The 19,391-nt window shown below is 37.2% G+C and overlaps 1 protein-coding gene across 1 annotated transcript in view; it reads right to left on the bottom strand.

The window, feature by feature from the left end:
- The window catches only part of LOC124299125 (sodium-dependent neutral amino acid transporter B(0)AT3), a 521,903-nt gene extending 503,092 nt beyond the window's left edge, over positions 1-18,811 (bottom strand). The window contains exon 1 of the mRNA XM_046752087.1: positions 18,725-18,811. The gene's annotated coding sequence lies outside the window, so the exon portion shown is untranslated. The remainder of the gene's footprint in view (positions 1-18,724) is intronic.
- Between the last annotated feature and the right edge of the window lie 580 nt (positions 18,812-19,391).

Raw genomic sequence — 19,391 nt, 5'->3', positions numbered from 1 at the left:
TCTAACCACTTTGTAAAATAATCTGCTATCACCAGGACATACCAATTTCCAGACCTAGAAAGAGAAAGCGGGCCTAGGATATCCATTGCGACTCTTTCAAATGGAGCTCCTACGTTACAGATTTGGAGAGAACTCTTTCCTTTTTCACGAGGTCTCTTCTTGGCTAAACAAACCGTGCAGGTTCTGCACCAATTTTCAACGTCAGCTCGGCAGTGAGCCCAAAAATACCTTTCCCTGATTCTACCTGCAATGTATTCTATTGCCTTGAGGGTGTGGGATTCAGGAGCAAGTGGGTTAACAACACGAACGGGTATTTGATGTAAGAGCAACTCTTTATTTCACACGTCTACTGTGGCCCTCTCATCCAGACGCACTGGCTCTCGCTATACATTTATCGCCCGCGCTCCCACTCATACTTTCGCATTTGCTCATACTCATGCACCCGTGCTCGCTCCTTCTCGCCACACACATACACTACACTATCTAAAGTCTTATTAGAAGCGAAATGGCCACCGACAGGTGAATCATGAAAGCTTGACAAAATCTCGGCTATCTTTTCTCTAGAAACCAGAAGCTGCTAACGTACCGACCAGGAGTCAGGTGATTCCCATTTCCTATGAAGCAACTGATCTAGGAGAAACAAGGAGTCCCACTGCGCCCAGTATATTTTCGAAGACTGACTCATAGAAGACACTTCTTCCCACTGAGGCCTAACTCCTGTGAATTTTCAATTCCGAACTAGGAGATCTGAATCTTTCTCCTGGGCGATGATCCAATTTTCTTCATCGTCAACGAGAGAAATTTGTAGAGCGTTAAGCGAGGGATTTTGCTGTTTATTCAAACGAGAGCACTGTTTTCAATCGTCCCCGCACGGACGACGAGAAAGTGTATCAGCATTACCACGCAAAACTCCGGGACGGTGCTTATTTTCAAAGTCATATTAACCTAACCTTTCCATCCATCGAGCTACTTGGCCTTCAGATGATTTGAACGGAAGAAGCCAAGTTAAGGAAGCATTGTCTTTCCGAATCACAAATTTCCTTCCATAAAGGTAATGATGCAAATGGCAAATAGATTTTACCATCGCTAATAATTCCCTACGGGTAACAGAATAATTGTGTTCCCGTTTAGACAAGACCCGACTGAAATAACTAATAAGGCGCTCTTGGTCATGCTGAATTTGAGACAAAACCCCACCTATACCACAGAGAGAAGCGTCAGTATCTACGATGAATTGAGAATCGGTGATGCGATAAGCTAATATCAACGACGAAGTTGATAATTTTTTAAGGAAAACAAAGGCTCCTTCGCATTCGGAAGTCCAATCAAAAACAACTTTAATTCCTGTAAGAGCATGGCGGGGTCTCGCTATAGAAGCAAAGCCCTCAACGAAACGTCTGTAATAAGTACAAAGTCCTAAGAACCTGTGAACCTCTTCTTTTGAATCGGGACGAAGCCAATTCGAGACCTTTTCTATTTTAGAAGGATCTGTCTTAACACCTTCCGCTGAACCAGTGTAACAGCGGGGGAAAATACGAACGGACTAAGAGAATCAAAGGGTTCTCTGTGCGAATTGAGCGAACGCCGAGCCAAAGAAGTCTCACAAAACGCGGAATATTAGAAAAAAACAGAATGTATTTTGTCAAGAAGTTCTCTTTTCAAAGTCTAGAGAATGACTGTTTTTTACAATAATATTTGTTGACGAGCAACCTTATTCATTTTAAGACATATGAAAGCTTTCAGTTTAAGATGACTACTAGATCATTAGAAAGACGATAACACGGGTGATTGATGATTTGACCCTTTATAACAATATATATACATATATATATCGGAGAGAGAAGAATGGTCGGGTTTTTCCCTGAGAGTGGGAATTTCCAAGACCCTAGTTTAAACATTTATAACCGTAATAAGTAGTTAGTTTAAACATAAGGGTAGTCGTTTATGACATTCGCTGATTGGGTTCGGCGTGACACATTTGGTCACCGAACGTAGCCACGGTCGCGGGATAGGTACCGTTATCTACCCGTAGAGGTGAAGAGGGAATAGGGGAGCGGGCTGATGAGCCCGGTGAAGCTTTTTGGAATAAGAAGGTGCGAAAGAAGAGGCAGTTCTGATTGAGAGGCAGTCGAGTAAAGACACATCGAGTATCCTGTCGACCGTGGATTCGTTACCGAACTTTCCATAACTCATAAGGGATAGATTGAGTGCCAGCTATCGTTTTAAGAAACATTGAATTAAGAAAGCTCAGTATTGTAATATTGAAGTTGTACATTGATTATACGCATCATTTGTAATTCCTTTCATTAAATTTGAATTCCCTTTCGGCAAATGCAAAGAGTTCTGACGGCACGTCTGCTACTCCGACATATATATATATATATGGGTAAGTCCAATACTTTTCGACCGCAGCCTGCGGGCTTGGGTCAGCGATTCGGCGGCTGATTTTTTTCAAGAAAGTAGGTTATAAAAAAGACGATTCCTCAAATTTTAGCTTAATATAAGAAAATCTGGTTGCTGTAGAAATTTTTGAAGTTTTTAATATTTCAATTTTTTAGTTATTTTCACGATTTTTTCATGGGATCTTTATGGGACTTAAAGACTCGAATGGAACGACATTCTCCTTCTCTGACCTTGTATTTTTAAGAAAAAAATTGTTTTTTACTCCAAAGCAAAATGCAGTTCAATTAGGACCCTTTTCATGAACTACTATTTTAGCAAAATTTCGCATAACTTTGAAACGCTGCCGAGTCAAGAATTTTCCAAGTAGACGGCCAATCGACGGCTCAAATTTTTCATCTAGGTATACTTTATCACTACCTACACGAATTACTATTAATGACCATGTTCCTTTCTATACACGGCCTCGCAAACCCAACTGATTTCTGAAAAATCGCAGTTTTCAGATAGCTGTAACTTTTTTCTGTCAACTCGAAATGGCTTGAAATTTTCAGGGAAAATACCAACGCTGAAAATTTCCAGCTAGGAGTCGAAGTTGTTAACGAGCTGTGAATTTTCAAAATGTTCAAGTTTCCCACATAATATTTCATATTTCATGGCATTATCAACGACTTCTTGAATTGCGCGTGGATAATTTACACTTGTCGATTATTGTCCTAAATAAAAAAAAAAAAACATGAAGAGCTTGCAAAACTACATACTGAAGTAATGTTATAAAAATATGGCTTACATCCCTATAATTTGTATCGCCTTAAGAAAAAACTCATTGACTGCGAGAATAGGATATTTATAGTAGTATAAAATATTTTTATTTATCATTCATATTGTGGTTATTTATTTGAAATTGAATATTTGTTTCTTTGTGTCCCTTGAAGTCATACTCAATACTTGTTATATAGTTGATAATGCCATGAAATACGAAATATTATGTGGGAAACTTGAACATTTTAAAAATTCACAGCTCGTTAACAACTTCGACTCCTAGCTGGAAATATTTAGCGTTGTTTGGGGATAGAATGAAGTATATTCCCTGAAAATTTCAAGCGATTTCGAGTTGATAGAAAAAAGTTACAGCTATCTGAAAACAGCGATTTTTCAGAAATCAGTTGGGTTTGCAAGGCCGTATATAAAAAGGAACGTGGTCATTAACAGTAATTCGTGTAGGTAGTGATAAAGTGTATGTAGATGAAAAATTTGAGCCGTCGATTGGCCGTCTACTTGGAAAATTCTTGATTCGGCAGCGTTTCAAACTTATGCGAAATTTTACTAAAATAGTAGTTCATGAAAAGGGTCCTAATTAAACTGGATTTTGCTTTGGAATAAGAAACTATTTTTTTCTTCAAAATACAAGGTCAGAGAAGGAGAATGCCATTTGATTCGAGTCTCTAAGTCTGACAGAGCTCCCATGAAAAAATCGTGAAAAAAACTAAAAAATTGAATTATTAAAAACTTCAAAAATTTCTATAGCCACAAGATTTTCTCATGTTAAGCTCAAATTGTAAAATCGTATTTTTTTATAACCTACTTTATTGAAAAAAATCAGCAGCGGAATCGCTGACACAAGCCCGCAGGCTGCGGTCGAAAAGTATTGGACTGTATACATATACATTTGCGCATAATTTCTTGGCCTTATATGTATATGTATGCGCAGATGTGTTTATTATAATATAATTATATAAAATTGTCTACATATAAAAATTAATTATATATATCATATTGCAAAGTTATATTGCAGAAACATTGCGATAACATTCCGTTTGCAATACTGCAAAAGTGACAATGCAGGAACATTGCGTAACATTCCGTTGGCAATGCTGCAAATGTTACATTGCCAAGATCTAGCAACAACATTGCGATGCAACATTGCTGCAATCTTGCGTTCTGTCTGGGTTGTGAGTAGTCCTCGAGGAGTCTCGGCCGTATAAGGTCGGATTTTGTCAAATTTAAATAATGTCGTACATAACTGTTTTGTGTAATAGTTACTTCAACCGTCTGTCGTCGATTTAACTAAGTTCGCGAATTAAGAAGGATAACTTGATCCAGTATATCGTCAAGTAGTAAGTAAATAAATTTATATATCTTCGCCTATACGCTTTTCTATTGTCTTGCAATTACTTTTGGTCCTTCACGTATCCTCCTTGTGTTGTCTCTTCTATTTTAATAATTGAGCTAGTCGAATTCCTTATTTAATTATTTATTCATTAATGGTCAATTTATAAAGGGAAATTTTGGTATTGGTTCCTCAAACCAATTGGCGCCCAACGAATTTACAGAATTAATTAACTAATCAGCCTAGAGCCCTGTCAGCCGACGGACCGCGGCCGCGGCAGGTGGTGTGTATTTTTATTTAATATTCGTCAAATTGTCTTTGTCAAAAAGTACGCCGTCTCATGCTGTACTATAAGAGATTGCTGGGCGTGGCACTGGGCTCGCCAAGCTACGCGGTAAGGAGGAAGGTTGGTGCATCTTATATCTGTGTAATAATCTTTAAGCTGATTTTAAAGTACATAATTAAAGTACTAAAGTTGAGTGAGGACCGATACCCCAGAATATGTTTTGTAAAACTTTGGCTGCTAAGCAAAGCAGAATACATCAACTTGAAGATTAAGACTAAGCATAATTGTATGCTGCAAGTCAAGGATTTATATTCCAGACCAAATAATTAGAAGTGTGGGAGAACCTAAATAGAGAACACTTTACTAACATCAAAGAGGAACTATTGGAAGATTTTATTAAATATGTGTGTTGTTTGTACGAGGAAAAACGAATAGAGTCCTCTTCTATAATCTTTTATCCTTTGCTGAATTTATGGAGGAAAGGGCAATTGTATTTAAACTGTAAGATTCCATTGAATGTAATAAGAAGAATGGCTCAATTGAGGCTATGTAAATAGAATAAATTGCAGTATAATAACAGAAGTAAGAAAATAAGTATCAATGAAAATTCATATTTCGTTTACTGCAGCCAGAAAAATGATTTGCCTCATGTACGAATAGAGTATGAATTTTTCAAATAAAAAAAAGAAAAGTTGGGCGTACCTGAGGCCTAAATTGTAACATGAAGATGGGAAATAATATAAGATCTAACCCTGCGTACATTGAAGACCTTTGCACACTTCACCAGAAGGCTGCTAGAGAGTTATGACTCATATTGCTATATCTGAAAATATGCCAGTTATACGTATAAAGTTACGTGGTAAGCGCAATAATTCATAGTGTCATAATTTTTGTATTTTTATATATTGGGCGAAAAAGCTTTAGAATAAGAGAACCTATATAGAGCAATGGAAATCTGCATTGCAACATTCGCATGTAACAATGAAACAAATAAATTACTACTACTACTACTAGTACCCAAAGGTTGAAATAAGTTTGGCCTTTCTGTGACAAGGACATAACTGAAACCACAACACACCATCACTTGCGAAAATGCGGAAGTAGACTGCGCAGCCTAAAGGTTAGAATAAGTCCAGCGTTCGTATGACAGGGGCATTGTATCATGCCAAAACGTTTTCACGTTAAAAGAGTCGTCGCGCCCAAACGTTTCTGCACTGAAACATCCCCGCACCAGAACACTTCCATGCCGAAACGTTTCCGTACCAAAACGTCCCCGCACCAAAGCGCCTCGCGTCAACATGTCCACGCCAATATTGCCGCGCTAAAATGTCCTGCACCGAAAGGTAGTGCACACTGAGACCCCCTTACGTCTCACATCCGTCCTTTGTCGCTTTTCACCACTCAGAACACTCGAACGTCCTTTTACTAACTGCTCGAATGGAAGAGGATCAGTTCTACAGAAACGAGGCCTTCAGGGAAATGGTTCTACAGAATATGTTCTGCAGACTCGTTTGTACAGAAATATTTTCGTACGGAATATTTTTTTACAGAAGGGAATTGGAAATTCACATCAGGAATAACCTGCGTGAATTATTCTACGGGGCAGATGTCTTACAGAATATATTTCTATGAGAAGGAATTCAAGATTTGTATGAGGTTGAAGTTGCTAACATTATTTTAACGATGATTATTTGATAACGAGAAATATCGTTACTTTGCAACTTCAGGATTGTCTGACATTCGGCTACTCAATTATAACAAAGAATGCATGTTCATTAGGGTGTCCTTTATTTAGAGTGTAGAATCATTTTTTCTGATCGCCCCTCCCCTAATCAACTTCAAATAATTCAAAACTAATGGCCTCATTTTTCCAGACTGTTACGTCGACTCGAACACGTGCCACCGACAGGATAGATTTCCCCATTTAAAATGCATGTGTTTCGGACACATTCTCAGTACATATTTTATTGTAAGAGTAATAATGTTCGCAAAAATCTATCACTGCAAGGTTTGAGTAGGCACTGGTCCTATATCTGAAAAAAAATTCACATCGTCATACTAGGCAATGTAGATCAATTGCACTTCCTTTAAATTGGAAAAAAATTAGATTCCTGTTGTGTATTTCATCTAGATTGCCTGGTGAGGTGATGTGAATTTTTTCTCAGATAGTAGCATTACTGCTCACTAAAACCTTGAAGTTACGGATTGTTTTGAACGTTATTACTTTTACAATAAAATACATACGGATAACGTGTCCAAAACATGTGTATTTTAAATGGGGAAATCCGTCCAGTCGGTGGTACGTGTTCGAGTTGAAGTGAGAATCTGAAAAAAATTGGACAATTGTTTTTGAATTTTTTGAAGTTGATTTGGGAGCGGGGGGGGGGGGGGGGGTGGAAAAAATTCGTCAACACCCTAAATAAGGGACAACCTAATGTTCATATCTTGTAAAGCCAACTCCTTGAAAGTCGTTCTAAAATTGTACAACGATTTACTCCATAATGTTCCGTTACGTTAACGTTACTAACTTCAGCATGGTAGATTCGTTCAGATATATTCCTACATGAATTATTCTATAAAAGAATTATTGTACAGAATATTTTTCTAGTGAATGTTTTTCTACAGAAAACTTTGCTACAGAAATTTTTTCAGAGGATAGTTTTCTAGTTTTACACATCCAATACAATACCCATTCGACACAACACACACATGAATTCGACAAAAATAATTTTAATTAAATTACAATAAACTAAATTGAATTAAATTAAGTTTAACCAAAATAAACGAAATTCACAATTATATATATATATATATATATATATATATATATATATATATGTCGGAGAAGAATAAAGAGGATGCATCATCAAGTGAATTCGAAACTTGAACTTTGAATGAGTCCGCCGTATCAAGCGTCAAGCGTTATTCAACATGCTTTGAATATAGAACAAACAAATGGATTGTTTGAAACAACGCTTGGATGAAATCGACAGTCACGGAAAAGCAAGCGAATTGACCGGACGTGTTAGAATCCTCGCGCTTTTCACAATGAGCAATCCACGAAATGGAGATCCTACATCCTCTCCGCCTTTCCGAGGCTTCACCCCGACATCAGAAGTGGGATCAGAATCTGCTTCTCACCGATCAGAATCTGCTTTTCACTGATCAGAATCTGCTTCTCACCGACCACAATCTGCTTCTTGCCGACCAGAATCTGCTTCTCACCGAGAAGAGAGACGTGACGACGAAAGATGGCAAATGCTTTTGCTACAGCAGCAAAATAATTTCATGCAGATTATTCAGGCAATGACGAAACCTTCTCAGACGAAAATCGAGTTACCTGAATTTGACCCAGAAAAGTTGAGCGATACTCGAGCTTGGATTCGTACGGCAGACATGTGTATGTCAGAACATCCGCTGAAAGGAGCGTCGCTCATGAACGCCTTGAGCCGTGCGATGAAAGGAGAGGCATTATCCTGGCTGACCCAAAACGTATTTGTCGGAATAAATTGGAATGAATTTAAAGAAATATTTTCTCTACGATTTGAATGTCCGGAAACCCTCGCTGCTTGCTTAATGAATCTCAATCAAGGAAGGCCAAAGAAAGGAGAATGTATCGCCGCTTATTTAACCACTATGATAACTTCGTTGATGAACCGATGGAAGAATCTCTCTATGGAACAGATCGCTGTATCCTTTGTTCTCAGTCACCACGACTTCAACGCCTTACTTTCACGGAAGAAATTGAGACACGGAATAAATTACAAAAAGAATTGAAGGCCGTATATTACTTGAAGAGGAAAAACTCGGAACTTCACACTGAACAACGTCAGACCAAAGCAAAACGATTTGAAGAAAAATCGTCTACCAGTCATCTGAAGTGTTTCACCTGTGGAAAGATAGGGCATAAATCATCTGTCTGCTATCAAAGAAAAGAGAAAAATGCAGCATCAAATGTGTGGCAGAGAGAAGCATCTACAAGCAGTGACCCGAGGAAGCCTATAACCTGTTTTAAGTGCAAGGAATCTGGGCATTATTCTTCGCAAAGTCCTGGAATGAATAAGAAGCCATCGTCAGGACGCTTCAACGGATCCAATATTGAACGACGTGTGGATATTTGTGAAGCGAATTCGCCTTCTAGTATTTTGAGGCATGCAGGTGAGCAGTTTTCATTTAATTTTGATTCTGGAGCCGAATGTTCTTAAATAAAAGAATCAGTGTCGTCAAGGTTCTCCGGGAAAAGACTCGATAATATCGTCACTATGACTGGAATTGGACGTGTCCATAGTACTTTGCAAATTCTTACCAAAGTAAACATTGACGACATTGCCCTAGAAATTCTTTTTCATATTCTTTTTCATAAAAATCAAACAAAATTATACGCAAAATACAAAGGCCTGTATAAAAATATTGACGTGTTGGAGGGCAACAGATATCTTTTGAAAGCTTTGAATTCCAATCATTTGAATATGCACATGACCGGATGTGAAAAATTCTTTTGGGTAACATTTCGAAAGACTTGGAAATAAATAAAGAAAATTTTGAATAATGAAACATTTAAAATGAGTATATATTTGAAGTGTAAACTAAATACATGATTACTTTTGGAAAATTGTTTACATGGAAGTTTGTAGCCGTAGCTCGGTCGAAATCGGAATTTCTTGAATGAAACCGTGAGTTTGCGGTGGGCAGCTTCATGTAAAAGTCGTGTCAGAAAAATCACTCAAGTGATTAGACATTGACCACTTAAGGAAAGCGGTTAAGAACATTAGTCACTCAAGGGAAGTGATAGAAATGTTGGTCACTCGAGGGAAGTGAAGGAGATGTAAAAATGTATTTAGCCTTCAAAATTAGCCACATCTTACGAAATTAATTGCTTTGTCAGTAAATGTGGGATTGCAACTGAAATTTGAGATTTCTGTTCAATATAAATGATTAAAGTAAAATTGAATTCATTTAAAACGAACTTTTACTGCTGGAGAATTAAATTTCTTGCAGATCACTTCACATGAGGACATGTGATTTGTCAGAATGGCCGTGTCGGAGAAGAATAAAGAGGATGCATCATCAAGTGAATTCGAAACTTGAACTTTGAATGAGTCCGCCGTATCAAGCGTCAAGCGTTATTCAACATGCTTTGAATATAGAACAAACAAATGGTTTGTTTATAACAACGCTTGGATGAAATCGACAGTCACGGAAAAGCAAGCGAATTGACCGGACGTGTTGGAATTATCGCGCTTTTTACAATGAGCAATCCACGAAATGGAAATCCTAAATTCTCTCCGCCTTTCCGAGGCTTCACCCCGACATATATTGTAACGTGGCGTTTCAGAGTCGCCCGTCACAAGGGCACACAACCGCTATTATTCCTAGTTTACGCGTCCTCAGCAGGGTACTCCAACCGAACTCGATACAAAATAGGCAATAACTACTTTTAACTAATTCTTTTTTGTAAATTCATTATTTCGCGCTTCGGCGCAAGCTAACAAGGTACTTGGACGACAACGATCCCGACCAACGACGGACCACTAGCTACCGTTTCCAGCTCTCGACGACTTCGCCTACCGACGGTCTCATCAGACTATACTGGCTACCTTGGTGCTCCTTTATATACACCTGGGGTAGCATCCACCCGAACCTTCCGTATCGCCTCGACTGCTGGTGAACAGGGAGATAAAAATCCTCCCGGCGGCCGAGGGCACCGTTTCTCGAAGAGGAACCAGCCGCCAGCTCTATCGGATGCCGTAAGGATGGCGTGAAGGGCATACCGTAGCCTGCCATCCTCCGACTTACCGGCCTGGTGCTGGACCGATCCCAAACCACTACGTTCAGGTTGATAAAGCCATCGTTCCGAGGATCGACGCTGCCTTCCTATCGGCAAGGACTAATTGTGTGGGTCGTGGTCCACGGTTTGGCCAACCGTCTGACTGCACGACCTCAGGTACAGGCAGCTAGCTACTGTCTGTGCAAAAAGCCGGTGGAGGTGAACAATGAGGCGTCACTCTCCACCCGGTAACTTTGGCCGAGAGGCACCCTGTGTATGCCTCTGTCAAAGAAGTCCCCGATGATAGGCAGCCTGGACCGTAAACCGAAGCAGCTACAAAATCGTACGAGTTGGTGTCAACGACGAAATCGCGAGCAGCACATTACTACACATCTAGCGGTAATTTTGGAAAACGTATGACCACGCCGTAACCAATATTCGCCACAGGGGGATGGCCTATTTGCGGTGGGGGTCAGCCAACCAATCAAAGAAGAAGAATCACCTAACGACAACCGCGAGATCGGCGAGCCGAACTACGACCTCCTTCTATTCTACGCTTGACCTGCTGAGCGACAGCTTTGTTTTCCGCATTCTCCCGATTATTCTCTCGATTTAAGCTACCGATCCTTCTTCCTCTCATTCTACCGTTCTTGTATCTACCGTTTTTCCATACTCTCTATCGTTGCACTATCGTTAACTTCTTCCTGTAAATTCAAGTCCTTTCCTTCCTTTCTACTTTCGTTTTATTATTCTAAGTTTGATTTAAATTAGAGTCAGTTTGTGTGCCTGAAGTCACCAGCCAAGGTAAGGCTTCTGCCTTTGAATTGTATCGTTACGAAGTTGCTCATAATTTCTATTCTTTCTTATGGTATTTATCGACTTTGTGTGAATCATGGTCCACGGCTTAAAGTTGCAGTAAGCCGCCGTGTGACTGCATGATTTCAGTAATTTATTATTTTCGTATCTGAGCGACCTCGTAACTGCCTAATAATTATTTCTCTTGTATTTATGATTTTTCTGATTATTTGTGAGTTACTATTAGCTTGCTTCTGTACTTTCTATCGTATTTTGAGCCCTATTGGCTTTACATTTCGTTTCATACTCTTTTTGTAATAGTAGTGTGCTTCATATTTTATTTCTGTTATTGCTTATTATATTTTTATTTATTTTTGTGCCTATTGTATCATATATCGAGTTCCTTGGAGTACAACCGAGCGTAGAATCAGCCCCTAGGTATTACCGCACCTTTTCTTTATTGCTATTGGCAATTTTATATTATTTTTGCCTGTTATTTATTTCTCTGTATTTTGTTAAATTAAGTTCTGTGAATTATTCTTTTGTACTGCGGTGTATTTTAGTGTACTTCTTTATTTTGTAAACTGTCCGAAATTCTCACTCTCTCATAATTTTGTGTTTTGTATTCTCTCAAAAGTTATGTTTAGGAATTCATTATTTAATTCCTCAAGTCCGTAATAATTGTAAATTATCGAATCTACCGTTTATGAATAATTCTACCGTAGGCTATCTAGTCGATCGTTTGCCGACTTTGTAAATTGTTAATGAATGTCAATCTCTCGTACTGGTTATAATTTATGGTAAATTCGTCGTATTATCTACCGAAGTATCGTTACGTTGTTTTCTACCGATCGCAGTAAAGTTCTCTCGTTTCTAATTAACAGAATAATAATTTTCGTAGCGTCATTTGCAACTTGGGTAAGATCACGTCGCCCAGTGACGTGTAGTTTTAAGTAAATCCTTGCATTATATCGCATCTCCCGACCTACGTTCATTTTTCTCTGTTAACTACCGTCTCGCGTTTTAAAGCTACCGTTTACTGCTATTCTACCGAAATTTTTGTGAACAACGATTGTTTATTTTATTAACTACCGCTGTCGATACCATCTTATTTGCCTGTCTTAATCATGTAACCTTCTCGACAATATATGATCGATTGACCTGTTCATTTTCCTTTTGACTGGAGTTTATTCTTTATTTTGTTATTTTCTTTAATTCTGGAATTACTGTTAGCTGCCTTGAATACCGCCACTCTACCGGGATGTACGCGAACGTACCTGAGCCTAGCCAGCCATACAACGGGTTCTATATTTATCTTTTTTGTACGGTTTTGTGTTATTTTTATTGATTTGTATTATTGTTTGAAAATCGACGCTAACGCGTCTGGCGCCCAACATAATTGATTTTGTTATAGTTTGATATTGTGAATAAGTAGAGAATCGCGCCAAAGTGTCAACGGTAAGTCCTCATCCGAGGGTCACAGAATTTAGCGTTACAATATATATATATATATATATTTTATATATTAGGGTGTTTCAAAATAACATTTTTTTGGATTTTCATGGGGGCGCAGGGATAAGTTGTTATTTTGTACCAAAAAAAAGAGATTCTCAAAAAGGGAGTGCTGTAACTCAAGTGGCAGGGTATCCTAAATCGTTTCTTGTAATATTGTTTTATATAATATATATATATAATATATATATGATTTTGACGATTCGATGATTGCTTTGAATGTGTGTTGCGTTTAATATAATCTGTAAAAAAATAAAATAGAAAAATGTTCTGTAGAAAAATGTTATGTGAACGAATATTCAGCAGAAAAGTATTCTACAGAAAAATGCTCTGTAGAAAAATATCCTTTCAATAAAAATTCTATCGAACAGTTCTCCTGTAGAACTGATTTCTGTAGAATCGAATCGTATTTGCTCGAATAATTTAGTCGGGATTTACATTTGAGGCTCAGAAAATTTAACACCACGATTTTCATCGTCTATTTGTCAAGGGGTATTAATAGTCTGAATCTGAATCTTCGACCCCATTTTGCTTGGTCTTCTGCCGCCATTTTGAATTTGAGGGTGCATTTGTTCTTGGTGAATAACTCGTTTCATTCGAACTTTACAAAAAAAATTGTAATCATTAAACTTGACGGAAATTCAGTTCTCCACAAGGTGGGTTTATTTCATTTTCCGTTTAAAGTTAGGGAAAAAAAGAGTTGTTCATCGAAAACAAATACACCCTTAGATTCGAAATGGCAGGTAAAGCACAAGCAAAATATGGTAAAAAAACTGGACCTAGACTATTCATTACACCCTTCCCCCCACCACCAAATCAAAAAAATTGTGGTATTTAATTTTTACACTGTCAAGTGTAATTTTTTGTCCATCCTAACTGAGCTATAAGGAAAGTTCACTTGTGTTCGGATTGTTCCAAACGTGGGCATTGTTACACACATAGACATATCAGATTAACATAGCAGTTTAGTTTAAATTGGGCACAAATGCAGGTGATCAATTCTTATCGGAACTTTATATAACACTCATGTGTGTACGGTGTGTGCGCGTACATGTGCCAACGATATCTGAAGAACGAATGAACTAAGTGGAATGATTTTGAATCAAATTGATGGAGCCATGCGTCACTTAGAAATGATTAGACTTCAGGTCTGATCTATATAGCAGTTTTTGAGTTATTACAATGAATATATTAAAAGATTGTTCACAATGTTGATATCCTTGAGACAGATTAATGGATTTTTACGATTCTTGCTTTCAATTGACGCAGCTCTTCTTAGCTTCAGACGATATCAATTTCGGATTTTATCGATCCAACAGTTCTCGAGTTACTCGAATAAAAACATTAAAATAGAAAAAAGCATGATGATACCTCGTTGAAGGGTCATCCGATTTTTACGATTATGGGCTTACTTGACGCGATTCATGTCAGCTTAGAACAGATTGAATCTTATATTTCATCAAAATAGTGCTTTTCGAATTATTAACACTTGTGATGACTCGCATAGTTAAGAATAATATATTTTTGATTGCAATTTCGAATCGTATTCACGCGAGAAGTTCTTAGGTTGGCCCTTGAAGGTCAGCTAAACTACTTACTTGTCATCTTTTTTCGCGTTCTTCGCACATCTCTGTCATGTTTCGAGTAGATATTTATGTCTGTCCATATGTGGAGATTTGGATTATTCACTCTCTTTACTGTTGTAAAATTGTGACAATTGATTCGAAATGTGCCAGACTTTAATGACCAACCATGCTGACAACATACGCCGATGATTCAACTTTCCGAAAACCCCCATTACGTAGAAACAACTCGGTTGATTCGATTTTACTATGTATCCCGTGCAAAACAATTAAATTATTTTCATGAATTTGGTAATTTTGATCCAAACACGCTCACACGATTCTCAATTCAACTTGTACTCAAGTTTAACTTTTTTCTCATGCTTCCTAATAGTTCAAAATGAAAAGTGCAATTGTTTGATGTTATGGAATACTGGATTTTTAAGTGACTCACGGAAAAGAACATTTATCGGAGAGCCCCTATCCGGGCCGAAACGTTAACGAAAATATACGTTTTACATTCAATGACCGCTCACCAAGATTTACCAATACATTATCTACGAGGTAGAGAATTTTAATCCTCCATATTTCAATTGGATTACTTCTGGGAATATGGGCTATATTCACAACATCGAGCTCTCACATGGGAAAGCAACAGCTGACTACCTACGTCGGTGGATCCACACAGCTGAAAAAATGTCGAAGATGAAGAATCATAGGATCTTCATACTTCAATGTAAGAAACAAGGAATAATGCCCAAACACTTTAGTTTCTCAAGGACAATCTCTCACAATATTAATTTTAATCTGTCAAATTCCAAAACCAAAGCTGAACAATTAATTAATTTTCAACTCTCCGTACTCAACCTTGAAATTAATGATGTGCATACCTATATTATCAAATCCGAAAAGACTCTTACTAAATTAACAGAACAAATCCATCAAAAACTGGGTAGTTCTTCTGGAAAAAAGTTTTTTGATACCCAATATCGGACGTTAAATACTAAGTTCAACTTACTCAAAAACCGTAACATTAGAAAATTCACCATGTTGTTGGCTCAAAAAGAACCTCCCAACAATCACAATGATTTACTTTCAAAAGAAAAAAAAAAACTGTTTAGTAAATCTAACCGACACTAATATTCCTGATGATGTTGCTGAAGTTGTACAACTCAGTCCTAAATTTGGACGTCCATACAATAATCACGATCTTCCTTTTTTCAATCTCATCTCTATCTTTGAAGCGAAAATAACGAGTTTCCCTGTTGATTCAAGAAATTAAGCAAGATCAGAATTCACCAAAAGTTTTCAGCTTTCCGAAGAACCCCAGAAATAACAACAATAAGTTTGTCCCTAACAAAAAATTCGTGATACCATGACTTTTAAAAAAAATAACCCGAACATTATGTTTTTGTTGAACGTCAGTGGCTATGCACAGAGAGACTTACAATAAAAAAATGCGACAACATCTTTCGGACACTTACACCTATAGAATTGCAAGATATGACCTCTGCAACACTCTACAGTCTAGGGTAAACAAACTCACTTCTGGTTGGTTCAATTCTAAATTAATAAACAAAAGTATACACAGACGTATCACTACATATAACAGTGTACCGCCACGTGCACATGGCCTCCCTAAAATTCACAAAGAAGGAATTGCAGTACGAATCATAGTCTCCTTTGTTAATAGCCCGACTTATGCCTTATCTAAATTAATTAATTCATGGTTCACCACAAATATCACTCCTCCTGCTTCCAGAGTCAAAGACAGTTTTACATTGGTAAACAAAATAAGTAAATTCATTATTCCAGACAATTACATTTTAATATCACTAGACGTAATATCGTTATTCACCAATGTACCTATAGACCTCGCTGTGCTGGCTGTAAAGAACCGATGGGCCTTTCTAGATAAAAAGATTCTAATCCCACTTACTGAAATTGTTAAAGCCTTAAACATCTGTTTTGATTCGGGAATCTTCAAATTTAATACGGACACATACGGACAACAGTTCGGGTTGCCTATGGGGTCCTCACTCTCTCCAATCTTGTCAGACCTTGTAATGGAACACCTTGAGTTGTCATGCATCAGAAAACTTGATTTTGATTTACCCTTCTATTTAAGATATGTTGACGATATTTTAACTGCTGTCCCAAAAGAAAAAATGGACTTCATATTGAACATCTTCAACCAATATCATTCCCGATTACAATTCACCATTCAAATACAAGTTAATAACGGTATCAATTTCCTGGATTTATTGCTGATACACAACAACTCTAACATAAAATCAGATTAGTTCCACAAAAAAACATGGTCTCAAAGATACCTGAATTTTAATTCCAACCACCCGATGTCTTACAAGATAGGTACCATCTTTAATCTTGTTGATTGAGCCATCAAATTATATAGTACCGAATTCCATGAAAAAAATCTGTCACTTATATACAATATTTTAAAATGAAATGATTATCCACACGGCCTTTTGTACAAACATATAAAAAAGAGACGCATCCATATCAATAACCTAATCGACAACAATATTAACTCTGCTTCCGCAGATGACAACAACAGACCAGCCACTACATTTATCCCCATCCCATATGTATCTGGTCTCTTTGAGTCGTTGAATAAGTTATTTACCAAATGCAATGTCAAGTTTGTAGGAAAAAACTCAAAAGATTTACAATTTGTTTTCGATTCGGGAAAGGATGGGATCCCTATGGGCAAACGATCCAACGTTGTTTATAAGATGCCTTGCAATGATTGCAATCAAGTTTATATTGGACAAACCGGCCGCCATCTAGATACTAGACTCAAATAACATCAACGTAATGTACAAGATAATGAAAATCGACATACTGCATTAACTAAACATGTGATCAACAAAGAACCTTCTTTCAACTATGATAATGCAAACATCCTTTGTGAAGAGCCCAATTATTATAAACGTTTACTTTTAGAAATGTACAATATTGTAGGGCATCCAAATTCCGTTATCCTTAGACAAGATATCGAACAACTTAACAATATTTACAAACCGCTAATTACCGCCCACATACCACACTTTGTTTAACCTTAAATATAAGTTGTACATAATTTTGATGTCCCTACGTTGCTTGTTTTTACATTTGTTCATACTTGTTCGCCTTCACTCTGGGTCAAATTTCATTCTCCCAGCAGTTGTCGCTTACCAGTTGGTTCAAACGGTTTAGTGAAATTGTTTAGACATGGAGAATAGGGAGATAATGACACCATTACTGTAGTGTCAACATCGTTTCAACTATTTTAAATATCCTAAACCCTTTCTTCAACCTTTTCAATCTTTTGACTTATGCATTGTGAATATATTTAGTTATTTTATTTATTAACTTTTAATTCTTATACACCTACACTTTTTAACATTTGGAGAAGACGCCATTGTCTATTGCCAACCGATTTGAAGAACCATCGCTCTCCAATATGTATTTTATAATTGTGACCAGTGTCTTAATCCTCTTTCTCATACAAGGTAAATTACTCCTTAAGTTCAGTATACTTTTTTAATCATAACTGATATACGATATGTTCGCTCTAATCTACAATAGATAATAACTTTCAATAGTATTATATCCATAGAAGTTTATGTCTTACTGAGAAAATTTCTGTTCTTGACAGTCAAATAAAAAATTGATCGTTCTGAGGAGGGCCCCTATCCGGGCCGAAACGTTAATGAAAATATACGTTTTACATTCAATGACCGCTCACCAAGATTTACCAATACATTGATCGGTAGTGCTTCAGATCGATAGAAAAATAAATAGTTTTGTTGATTTACTTAACACTCTTCTCTTCTTCATCACAATACACTTGGAATTGGAAAATAAATAGAATCTCATCTTCGACACCACACTTCTAAAAAATGTGAAAAAATAACCGGCCAAAATGCTATTTCTGTTTGAAAACATTGTGAAAATCACTTACTAGATCATTCACGTATAATCCGATACAACTGTTTCTTTTGAAAATGCTTTAAAATTATCTATCTGATCTATCGGAAGAATACTGTTTTAAACTAAAAATTTGAGATTTCACAACATGGGTATTTTGTCGTTACCATCTACAGTAACTTCTTAAAAATCTATAACTTATTTTTGAAAACTGATTCGATTATAGTAAAATATACTTGATAATATGTTCTTCTACACGAAAACGTAAGAATATGACAAAAACGATGAAAAAAATTTTCTTCTTAATCGTATTACACGTACAAGTATGAAATAAAAATGATTACTTGTTCAGCACTGACCTTAAAAAATGAATGAAATAATGCACGATGACGCGTACTGCTGAGCGTTCGGTAGGCAGTTTGCTACTCTGGCGCCATCCAACTGACTACAACGTTTCGAAAGGGGAATAAGGATGAAATGAGAGAAGGAAGGACTTTGCTGACGACGGAATCAATAGTGGGCGCCGGCGCCCCGACGTGAACACGACAAGGGCTTTTGAATTGCTCAATGAACATCATTTTACACAGCTACGCACAATAAACCACGGATAGTTTTTGTAATACGCTGTGTCTTATGCAGGTCATTTCTGATTTTATTATCTTTCTCAATCTTCAGTTTCAGCTTCACAGCTTTTGAACTTTTCCCATTCCATTACTTTCCTTTATCTCGTTGTATTGTCATTAGAAGGAAATTCCGGTGCATATTGACAACATTGAACATATCTGCGAAAAGATGCAACGTAACGCATTGTTCCTTCCGATTCAAATGATTTATAAGTCATGAGATTTAACAGAACCATCAAAATTATCCGATTGCGAAATAATGACTTTTCCGTGCGTTACGTGGGGGTGAGAGTGTACTGAGCAATGGTAGTGAATGATTAATGAATAATCAAAGATGCTCTCACGTAACGACAATGAATAAAAATTAAAACTAAGAAAGACCTACCTCTCGATAAGCCGGTAA

This window comes from Neodiprion virginianus, chromosome 2 (genome assembly GCF_021901495.1).
Source record: "Neodiprion virginianus isolate iyNeoVirg1 chromosome 2, iyNeoVirg1.1, whole genome shotgun sequence".
Classification (NCBI taxonomy): Eukaryota; Metazoa; Arthropoda; class Insecta; order Hymenoptera; family Diprionidae; genus Neodiprion; species Neodiprion virginianus.
Note: the sequence above shows the minus strand (reverse complement) of the source record. Positions and strands in the feature narration are given on the sequence as shown.